The following is a 12,414-nucleotide window of genomic DNA, read 5'->3' on the forward strand; positions in this document are numbered from 1 at the left end:
TGTCTTTTACCAGCTGGGCAATCAGTCCTGCTTGGACATGCTTTGGATCTCTTCCTGCAGTGGCTGGACCAGAGCTTTGTCCTAGAGCAGAGCTCCACTTCGAAGGGAGCAGTCTCAGAACTGGGATTTAAGACAAATCATTCTTATGATGTCAGTAAAGATTTGATTAATTTATTGTTTTCATGATGCATGATGAGAACTTGTACATAGAATTTTGTTTGGTTTTGTCACATGAACAGAAACAAAACACAATCAAAAGAGGCAATGGAATTTTCTGTTCTATATTTACCATCAAGACTGAATATTAACTCATTTCCTCAGGCCCCTGAATTGTTGAAAAGTTCGAGTTCAGTTTAATATGCTGAAAACAAGCTGTGGGGTAGGTTTTTTTCTTTGGTTGTTTTTGTTGGTTTTTTTAGGGTTTTCTGTGTTGAGCATTTTTTGTGGTTTGTTTTCCTCAGTGTCTGCCACGGTGCTTCTCTGATCTGAGATTGGGTTTCTAGGCAACGCTGCAAAACATGGTTAATAGCAATAATAAAATTTGGTCAGATCTATTTTTATTTTTTAAAAAATTTCCGTGAATCCTCTTCAGATTGTAAAAAGCCATCAAAGTGTTCATATAAGTCTGAAAACCTTTTGCTAAAAAATCCTAAGGATTTTTTTGTTCTTGTTCTTGTTCTATGATCTTTGGTTTCAATGTTTACTTATTCTGATCAGACTCCTTGAGTAATATACACAAAATGAATCCACCCTGTGAGTGTTTTTGGTTAGCATATTTTACTCTATTATACATTAATCTTGGTTTATGGAAGAATTTCCTGAGGTCATGAATGTAGAACAATATTATTGTTACAATAACTAGAAACCTTTGAAATAAAACTTTAAAGATGATGCAGCCCTGATTAAGAAGAGAACAGGTGAGGGAAAAAACAGTCTCCAGAGCAACATGCCCAGTAACTGTAGCATATTCAGATGTTTTCATGGTAACCCTTCATTATTCCCATGAAGCTGTGGTAGCCTGATCCAGTTCAACAGGGTTTCTGAAAAGAGTAACAATATTATTGGTTAGGATCCTTGAAATCCACTATCTTCAAATTAATCAATTATTTTTCTTCAGTTACTGTTTAGCTCACTCCGATCTATCAAGAAGCAGAGGGATGCAAGTCCTTTGGATTGAACTTGTTTGTCTCCTTACTTTTGTACCTCACATTTAGATAAAGGTGAATGCTGTCTAAATCACTATGGTGTTCTTGGTAAGGTTGCACATGAGCTGTACTGTTTGAAGGCATTTAATTTTATTTTGGTGTAGGCCAGATGCTAGGAAAAGAAAGCATAGCTTAAATACTTAATTTGCTTTTTAAACATTGTGCTTATTATGATGAATATTAGAGTTTGTTGTTTTCTTGTGTTTAAAGACACTTGCTTACACGTACAGACTTTCTTCCTAAATCAGTGTATTTTTTCTTACCACACAAGCAAATAATGAAACTGGCAACTGGATAATTTTGTGCTGCTTAGAGATTCTGTATTGTTTGAAGGATTTCAGACTTTTTTTTCAATTCGGGAACAATTAAGGTGGTGACGTAGGGAGATGTTAAAATCAAGCAAATTGGAAATACTTCAGAAGAGGATGGCTAGAGAGTAATACTTTGGGCCCAAATGCTTTCAAAGCCCAAAAGGCTTTCAGATGCAGACAGACTAAAGTAAGAACAAGTATCGTAGCACAGGTCTTTTAAATCTGTGTAATTCATGAACTGAGTGGATTTACATAGACATTCCTACATATACATGCAATGCATTAGGTTAAACTGTGATTTCGAGGATTTTTCCTTGCATCTCAAAATAATTTCTCTGTATCTTTGAAAGAATGAAAAATGATAGTTTGTGGAAAGCTGTAAGTCGACCTTTGTAATCAGGGGAGGAAAGCTGCCTATTCCTATCTGAAATTGTGTGAAAACTTTAATCTGTCATATAAGCATATAGTTTGGGATTGAGGAGTTCAGAAGGCATGGGTTTTTTTTAAGTGATTGACGTTTCTGTTCTTACCAAGTAAGCAATATTCCAGGCTAGCAGTCTGAAATAAATCAAAGTTCTCTTTCTTAACATCTGTATAAATCTGCCAGAGCCTTAAAGTGTCACAGTGGTAGTTTGATAAATATGTGACAGTTGCTGCAGAAGGAAAAAAAGCTTAAAACCAAAGTTCTTTTCCAGAGTTGTACTGTGGTGTAGCCAGGCATTTTTAATTTTTTTTCTAATTTTACTGGAGGTGAATATATTTAAGGCCTGGAAAGATACTGCAGGAAAACTAGTTAATACTAAAGCTAGGACTTTACACTGTAGTTGCATGCAGTTACTTTTTCATTGCCTTAGTATATCTCACCTTCAAGTGAAATCCTTGATGTTTTCTATGTAAACACCACTGAGGTCTGTTGCTTTGATGCAGCTATTCTCTTAAATTCTGTGATACCCTTTTTGGCATGAAAATGTGTAGATTAAGGTTGTGCAAATGCTCAAAGACTAACCCTATAAATGCTTATCTGCCAGATATCTGGATCTTGGAAGAACCAAGACAATGTTATACAGTCTGACCTTCCACTGTGCTTGTTGGCAAGTGTCATGCATAGACTGGTGGGTTGTCATTTAGGTTAGTGTTATGCCTGATGCCCCTTTAACTAACTTTGGAGGAAATCAGGTTAATTCTCTTGGTTTGCTTTTTGTTTTTTCATTTTTAGGGTTGTTATTTTTTCGTTGTTCAGTTTCTTTCAGCATCTTGCTACAGTAGCAGGAACAAAAATGTAACAACTCTGCCCGAAGCAGTAGGTGTGATTTATAATATGACTCTAAAAAGCACACTAACGCACAATATAAATGGATTACATTTCTCTGCTGTATATCAGTAAGCAATAGAAATTGTTGTCTGTTGAGTGCATAAGGTACATGTGACTCCAGACTGGTTTTAAATGTTTAAGCAGTAAAGGAGGTAGCTTCACTTAGGTTATTTTGATTACTATTTTGGTCTAAATGAAACAAGTTCAATGTACACACTATTGTAAAGTAAATCTTTAAACAGCAATTGAAGAGGCTAGTATCAAATCTTAAAATCCCCTTTGGGTAAATTTCAAAAATTCTTTCAGTCAAGGTGATCTTGTTTATAGGTATCAATGTCTGTGACTGGAAAACTGCCTCAGGCTTTTAAGAGTGGATGTTACTGAAAAAGTAGGAAATGGTCCTTGTTTGATCTGCCAGGGTCCTGCAGATGGGATGAGTGGAATTCTCATAAGGTTGTATTTCAGTGTTCTCCTCACATTAGTATTGACCATAGGGTTAAGTCTGTCGCTTCTGACAAGGGGAAAAATCACTACTACAAATCTGATAACACTTTGTATAAAAGAACTGTTGGTTTAAGCACATCCTATGTGGTTTTCTCCACTTATTGTTAATTTTCCTAGCTCTATTCTGGCTTGTTTGCAACTGAGTGGAAATGGTAACTGGTTTCCTAGCAGCGATAAAGAGATTTTTTTGCATTGCATGTTGATGTTGCATCATCACATCATAATTTCTAACGCTATCAGATCTGCTTGATCTAGAGGTCACCACCTGCTTGCACTTCAGTGGCCTTTCTGCCATGACTGATAATCCATATATAGCAGAGACCATGTCTGGAAAGGATAAACCAGTAAGACGCCACAGTAGGCCCTGTGGTCAGTCAGTTTGTCTAATGCCAGCTGATCAGTTGAATGCCAACTGATACTATTAATAACATTTTTAATCTAGTTTCTGACAGAAGGAGCTACCTACAGTTTTCTTCTTATCTTACATCATCCTCCCTGAGTGGCCTGTAGGGCTATTGGGTGGGGTAGATTGTCACAAAAATAGTTTTTATAGCAAAGGCTTACCTTATCATCCTGCCCTGTCTTTTCTGATATTGCCAGGTTTTATTAGATGTAGCTATGTGAAATGTTACAAAGCATAAACCACAGCTTGCTGACTTGAAAGTGCTCCATATCTGGTGCATTTCCCACTCGTACACTTGGTGACTCCTTTGCTGAGACTATAAGATACTGCTCTTCAAACATGTTGTGGTGGGTTGACCTTCTGTGGCTGCCAGGTGCCCACCCAGACACTCTCCCATTCCACCTCCTCAAAGGACCAGGGGAGAAAATAATAAGAAAAGAAACCTCACAGGTTGAGATAAAGACAAGCAGATCACTCACCATCAAGAGGAATACAGACTTGACAAAGATTAGTGTACTTTATTGCCAATTAAATATAGAGAAGAGTAGTGAAAAACAAGGACAAAATTATTAACGCCCTCAACTTCATTCCTTTGTTCCTGACTCTTCTACCTCCTTTCCTGAGCAGCAGTTGATGGGGTAGGAGCAGGGGTGAGGGCTGCTGCTATCAGTTCAAACCAGTTTGTCTCTGCTGCTCCTTCCTCCTGACACTTTTCCCCTGCTGCCTTGTGGGGTCCGTCCCAGAGCTGGGGGGCTCTCTGGTGTATGGTGTAAGAGAGGTGGGGCTGATGGCTGCTTCACAGGCACCAGTTCTGGAGGTGCCACTCTCTGTGCATTGAACAGAGTGCTTGCACAGAGGAATGCTTAGCTCCTGGCTGGACTTGCTGTGCCTCAGGACGTGGTGTGAATACCTTTTTTTTTAGGGCTGTGACCTAATGCTTAGGAAATTGATCTTGTCTTTTGATTAGAATTGACAGAGTAAAAGGATGAAGCTTCTTTTAGATTAACACTGATGGGGTGAGTGTACTGGTATTTTTATTTATGTGCATGTGCAACACTTAGGTACATATTTCATCTCTAATCGTTACTCAGAAGTGTCAAGCACTGTTTTATTTGTGTGAATAGTTTTCATCTGGCAGAAAATAAAAGAAATGGTTTTACTAAACCCATGAAATTAAGCCCAAAGAAGAGTTTGCCTCAAATTGTGTATTGAGGTTGACTCCACTTAATTAATGGGCTACTTTGAACTAAATATGCTGATTTCCTGTTGTTTGACCAACAAGAAGAAAATAAGGAATTTTAAAATTTTTCATACCAGGCTTCATTTTTTCCACTCTTCTGTTCTGTGTATGGATACAATGTTTTTTAAAGTACAAACATGTAAGAAATATCTTCAAAGAATGTGTAATCTCAGCTTTCCTCAAAAACTACAATTCTCATGTTAGAAACCAGCAGGTTGTGATACATATTTTCATACAGAAGTTGAGAAAGGGCAAAAGCAATGAGATCGGAGTGACTGCAGAGAAATGAAGAACCAGTGTAAACTCAAAACACAGAAGTCATGCAAGGACCAGAAGTTGCAGCGGAGTTTATTGCATGATGTATACTGACTTAACGTAACACTTTTAGAAAGCAGTGGATCACTTTGCTTCAGACATTGTGAAGGATGCACATGCAGTTCCCCATCTTCTGTGATCTCTTCAGGTGCTGAAACTACATTAAGGGCCAGCCCTATTTCAGTACCCTGATGCACTGGCAAATCATGTGTCTCATGGCAGCTCTTAGTTACTGAAAGTTTCTTTCAAGGGGTCCAGGAAGATAGGTAATTTTTATCTTCCACATACAAAAACACAGCTATCTGTGTGCTCAGATTATTCTGGGTTTCATTTGTATATATTTACATGCTGCCAATATGCGTCATATTTGTGTTTCTGCATTTATTGCCTTTTACTGATCTATCAGAGCATGAAATGATACTCTGCTTCCTCTGTTCTAGGTAGCACTACAACTGAGTAGCATACAGTGGGTTTTTCACTTCGCATAATGTAATAGTTTATCACCAAAGTAATACTAGATTACAGTGTGATCTTTTGGTTTACCCTGTCTTTTAAAACTTACAAGACAGAGCCTTACGTAAAAACAATATGTCAACATTTCCACCACAGTGTAATATACAGGTCCACACACAGCGTGTCATCTCCTCCATGCATTACTTTTGATTTGAATATTCTCTGTACTTCCATACCATGGCCCTGACCAAGCAGAAACTATCTGTATTTGGCAGGGTGTGGTATGTATCCATCATCTCTCTTATGATATGGCTGTTCCATTCCCAAAGTTGGAGATCCCTGCTCTGTTGAAGGAAGCTCCTGGAAGCATGTACCCAATAACGGTGTGCTTGAGAGTAAGAGAAGGGATTCCTGTGGTGATGTAGTGATTTGGTTTACAGATCATTTTATGTTGGAGGACAGTGAAACCTCATTTTGGTGGAATTGCAGACTCCCTTGCTACCACCATTTCAAGAGATTGAGGTTTGTGTTTGGTGTTTATGTACTGTGAAATCCTGTACCTGTCAAATTTCACGGCTCTCTGCATTTTACTTTGTACAGTAATAGGTGTTTTTTTGCAGGTATTTCTAGCAACAGATAATTCTCCATCATAAAACGTGTTTAGATTTATGAAAGGACAGTCCAGATACAGGAGCTATGTTCTATTACTGAGTAATGTTGCTGCCAAAATGCTGTGCAGTCATGTATAGTAAGATGTTTTCAAGTTAGATAGGACACGTGGTTGTCAGGAGGACTTCTGTTACTGATTGCTGGTTTGCTCTTCTTATGGATTTATTTTTAAAATGGCATTGGAACATAAAAAGTTAAAGAACTATTTCTTTCCTGTGGAACTTGCCATAGTTTGATTTCTTTCAAACTTGGGAAATTAGGAAAGCCACGGATATGTCATGTGCTATTCTGCAATTCCTTGATGCCGTGTGAGGTAAAGAGACTACTGAAAACCAGCACATTCCTTCAAATATTTAATAAAAATATTATTTCACTATATGTGGTAGATAACCATAGTTCAAAGGATGAGCAGAAGGATCAGCAGTTCTGCCAGGATAAAGATCTGTGAAGATCAGAAAAATGAATAATTTGTTTTCCTTTTGTTTACTTTTTCCATTAAGTCAGGCCATTTGATATTAATTAGCTGTGGACTAAAAGAACACTTTTGTATATGCTTTCTTTTATCTTCTTAATCCCAAGTCATTTTTCAGGAAAGAACCTTCCCTGGTTACACTGGAGGATCATAAACACTTTTTCTTCATAGCTTGCCTTGATGCTCCCATGCACGGTTACCTCTGTTGTGTGAAAGACCAAACTCCTTCATACTCAAGTCACCTTTTTATTTGGATGCATGATATACATCTATATATTTATGTACAACTAAGGCATTTTTACAAGATTATAAAAGGATGAAAAGTAATTTAAAACAGAAAACCATGTGGAAGATAGGAGGATAGAAGGGGATATAATAGATCAGAAAGTGGGAATGCTTAACAGCATTAGTCTGAACATGGAAAATTTTTCTACTTCAGATTGTATGTGTGTTGTATTCTTTTAAAAAATATAGTCCTCATAAAATCAGCATGACAAAAGAGTATTAAAAAGGAAATGGAGGCAATACCTGTGAGGAAAGGACAATGCAGTGATAAGGATCTTGAATCCTTAAAGTAGAATATATTATGGAGAGTCACCTTTGAAACAGGATTGTCATTTATGTTTTTTAATACAATTCAGAGAGATCTGTGTAACTGGAAATTATGTCCCAGTAAAGTAGTTAGAGAGGTTAGACTAGGTAAGGAGAACAGGCAAGAAAGAAGCTGGTAATAAACAGATGCTACCTTAGGATCTGTCATGGATGGCTGTGGTAAATTTAAAGACTCTTAAAAAGCATCAATCTGTTTTGACCTACACGGTTATCTACTGGAGTTGTTTTCTACACCAACACAATTACTGTCTCTCTTTAAAGTCTTCTATTTCCCTGTGATGTTTTACAGTGGTAGCCTTTACTAACGACCCCTTCCTGGGAAGGGAAAGAATATGAAATGGAAATGAAAGGAGTGTTTTGAAGCCTCCATTGAATGTGCCGTCTTAATTATGCTCATGCCAGGCATATGTGTGCTGTTCACACTTGAGAATCATTTCTTGAAAAGTGAGCAGTTCTCTTGGACAGTCAAAAAGAGACAAATTTTTAATAAAATCATTATGTATAATGTTAGTTAAGACTGAACATCTGATTCTGTGATTGGATTTAAGTTGCTAGCCAGAGAGCATGGATTTATCCAACTGTAATTAGCTGATCTCATCACACTTGTGGTTCCTTTTGCCTTATGATTGTAAACCTATATTTAAAAGCCATCTCTGATACATGATTTGCAGATTATAGAATGTTTCTCTTTACTAACGGATCAGAGAGAAGCGTGAGTTTATGATCACAATTTTTGCAGTTGTTTTTCTGTTAGATGCTTGAGGTGGCTTGTATTAATTTTCCTATACTATAAAATTTGTGTTATAAACTGTAAATGTATAATTAATGGGCAGTGGTGTATATTCAGATTGACGATGGTAGGTGCAGAGCAAATTAAACCATGAGGGAATATCATGATTAAAAGCTGACATAAAACCAAATGATCTTGATAGTGATACTTTTATGAGCGTGATTGGAATCTTCAAGGGATCATTGGTTGACTGAGTCTAAATTTTACCTTTGCAATTTTACAACAAACTAAAACAGGAAACCTAAACTTCCATTCTAATTGCAAGCAGGTAGTACCTGCCACAGAAAAGTGTGCACCCTTTTAGAGGTACTGGAGTGCCTTCTACTCTCATTAAGGGCAGAAGGGAGTGCTTCAGGTATCTATGAGGTGTTTTGTCCCTTAAATAGCCTAGGTGTACAGATTTGTGGTGCAACGAATAAGAACATGAAATCTTGAATATTCTCTCTCCAAGCAGAATAATAGGGGAATCTTTTGTCTTAGATTTCAAAGCAAGGTTTTCTGTTTTTCATGTGTTTATGAGGCAGGGAGGAGAAAAGGGCTTTCTCTCAAATCCTCTAGAGGAAATGGTATTGGCCACAGAATAGGAAAACATGCACAAAGTTTTCCCAATTTGGTGTTGCCTGTTGTATCTGAGGGTAGACCCTATAGTTTGGGACTTTTGCCCTTGTCAATGAGAACCTGTTTTAGAATAATATCTTTATTCACATTTTGCATAGCTGTCTTTCTAATGCTGCTCTTTAAATGTGACCAATATACAATTTGAAAATATAATCAGTTTATCATCCTGGTCTGCTTAACCTCTCAAGTACCTCAACTAACTAATGGAAATAGAATAATTTATCTGCCTGACTTGAGGTGATAATATATATTTTCAACCTAGTAGCAATTTGTAGTCTGCATAGATTGGATTGTTTCACAGGAGAATTATTATGGTAATTTTAATTTTATCTTAGAACTTATAATTATTCCACAGTGTTATTCTAATATAACAGGCCATGCAGCAATTCATTTGTTTTCCAGTTCTCAAAGTAGGAGAGTGCAACTTAAACATTTAGTTTTAATCTTTTTCTTTTCACAAAATGTTTTGGTTATGTGTTTTCTTCTATGAGCACATTTCAAGTATGATTATTAAAGGTTACAGTGAGTATATTTAAATCTGAAAAGCTATTGTATTAGGTGCAAACTGTTTTGGAGCTTTGCTTCTCAGAGTATATGATAAACATGAAAAGAACAAGGTGGGATTTGCTTTTCTTGTGTAGTCTTATGGACCTAATTCTTCTAATTATTCATCCTTTACTCTGATACTACATTTTGCTGGATATTCTACAGGTACGTCCTCAGGGATTTATGCCCTGAAGGCATAAGCAGTTTGTTTCAGCTGCATGGCATTGGTTTTGCATTTTCTTAATATATGGAATAGAACTTGCTTAGAGGAGAAACGGGATTTAAAAATGAAGAGATGCTTTGTTTTAGTCCCATCAGTATCAGGAAGAACAGCTGTGGTGTCTTTCTTTACTGCTTTTGAAGGAAATGCCTCAAATTCCCGCTGAGTTTGAACCTAGATATAACAGAGGGGGAATGTCCCCTAAAAAGTAATGGGAATTTCCCTTCTTAAGGATGAAGGAATTATTGAGGGACAAATGCCACCATTTTCAGCCATCTGACTTCATTCAGACTATTCAAATAAATAAGGAAGATTGGTGGGCCAGGTCCTCTTCAGCTCCTAAAAGGTGCATAGATGACTGCACTAAAAATGCAACAGAGTTGACTGTATCTGGCTTAGGGCAGGAATGAACCTAAGTAATTACATTGGGCTTTGCCAACAAGGGATTTATTGCTTAAATTCTTGATATTTTTTGCAGTGTCATTAATCATACTGAATTTATATGACTACTATGGTTATAATTCCTAACTCCATAGGGATTCTGCTACAATTTAGTAATAATTACTGCCTACTATTTCAGATAGCTTTTATTGTAAAGCACTGCCAAAAATCTTAATGTGATTATCTTTGGTCGTAATATGTGCTGTAGTTTGCAGGTACTGTAAGAAAATGTAGGCTGATTTGGATGATTGTGTCAGTCTAACATGGTTTTAATTCCATGTGTAGTGCCTGCCTCATAATCTCAAATTTTATTAATTGGACACTGCTACCCTTTAGTCAGATTGTGTATTAAATAGCATTAATTAAATATGTAATTTGGAAAGCATTCATTCTCTTCCAAACATACAGTATAATAACTACAAATAGATTATTCTGAAAGCATTGTCTGAAGGATGTCAATGTTGTGTAAGTGACCTGGATGTTGGGATCAAGAGCATCCTGATGAAATCTGCTGATGACACCAAGATGGGTGAAGAGGTTGACACTCCAGAAGGGAGAGCCACCTTCCAGGATTACCTAGACAGGCTGGAGGAGTGGGCTAGCAGGAACCTTATGAAGTTCATTGGGGAGAAGTGTAAGGTCTTGCACCTACGAACACATGACCCAGGAGTGCAGTTCAGACTGGGATCCACCTGACTGGAGAGCAGCCCTATGGAAAGGGACCTTGGGGTCTTGGAGGATAACGGGCTCAACATGAGTGAACAGTTTGCTGCAGTGGCAAAGGCGGCTAACAGGATGCTGGGTTGCATCAACAAGGGCATCACCAACAGAGATAAAGAAGTCATCATCCTGCTCTACTCAGCCCTTGCCAGACCTCACCTGGAGTATTGTGTTCAGTTTTTTTCCCTGCTCTACAAAAACTATGTGGACAGGCTGGAGAGGGTCCAGAGAAGGGCCACAAGGGTGATCAGAGGACTGGAGGACCTGCCATATGAGGAAAGGCTGAGAAAACTGGGTTTGTTTTGAGAAGGGAGGGCTTCAGGGAGACCTTATTATCATGTTCCAGTACTTAAAGGGTGGCTGCCAAGAAGATGAAGCCTCCCTATTTACAAGGAGTCACATGGAAAAGACAAGGGATATTGGCCACAAGTTGCTCCTGGCAAGATTCCAATTGGACACAAGAGGTAAATGTTTCACCATGAGGACAGTCAAACACTGGAATAGTCTCCAAGGGAAGTGGTAGATTCTCCCATGTTGGACATTTTTAAGTCTCAGCTTGACAGGGTGCTGAGCCATCTCAATATGAACTATAGTAGTACCTAGAACGGTTGGACGAGATGATCCTTGAGGACACTTTCAACTTAGCATTCTGATTCTATGATTCTATAAAACAATGATATCCTCTTGTGACAATCAGATAACCAAGAATATGCTGCAAAAGGATATAGGGAAATGACAAATCCTGTTCTGAACATGACTCATCATAGAGAACACCAAGTATTTTAGCTTGCTGATACACACTCTTAGTTTACGTATACTGTGGAGATGCTGCTTCTTTTGTATCATTTTGTTTCTTGGTATCTGGGTGGCCCCAGTTCAGTTGCTTTCTTCAAGATAAGGGGTTTTACTCTTCTTGGTTTTCATCACCTTTCCAGATAGAAAGGAAGAAGTGGCACGGCAAGGAAGAGTTGCATTTGCCATGAGACAAGTGGTTAGGAGGAAATGTGAGACAATGAGGCTTAGCGCTGCAAGGGAACAGAGATTTCTGCAGGCTCTTGTTTTGGCATGGGAGGTTGTGCTGTATTTTAAAACCTGACACTCCTTTTTCTGCAAGTTTTTTAACCCTCCTTTTGTTCTTCTGTATTTGTGGGATTTCATTGTCTAGTTTTCCCTGCCAGTACATTGCAGAGAAAGCACATCTTGCCGTACATTATGCCTGCATTGGAAACCCAAGTAGACTGTTTTGAACTCAGTTTTCATTCTTTAGGAATACACATTAGATCATTAAGTTGTAGTGCCCTTATCAGTGTTTGCAAGCTGCAGAGTCTGTTAATTGAATGAATGTGTCATGGGTTGATACACTGTCTCCCCTGATCAGAAGGTAACCTTTTTCTGTCTTTACCTATAGGTTTCATCCTTCATCCTAAAGCCTTTTTAGAGGCACCGAGTTGATTGTGGTTTTGTTGCTGTATTCCACTGTTTTCAGTTGGCAGATTCCTTCCAGCTTGTATCTACTAACCGTAAGAAAGCTAATCATGTTTATATCATGTATAGATTATAAACAAATAGCAGTAAGCCTTTGT

The 12,414-nt window shown here is 37.9% G+C and overlaps 1 protein-coding gene across 3 annotated transcripts in view; it reads left to right on the forward strand.

The window, feature by feature from the left end:
* Nucleotides 1–12,414, forward strand: part of NCKAP5 (NCK associated protein 5) — a 373,160-nt gene that overhangs the window by 187,183 nt on the left and 173,563 nt on the right. The gene's annotated exons all lie outside the window — the stretch shown is intronic.

The sequence above is a fragment of the Apus apus genome, chromosome 6 (genome assembly GCF_020740795.1).
Source record: "Apus apus isolate bApuApu2 chromosome 6, bApuApu2.pri.cur, whole genome shotgun sequence".
Lineage (NCBI taxonomy): Eukaryota > Metazoa > Chordata > Aves > Apodiformes > Apodidae > Apus > Apus apus.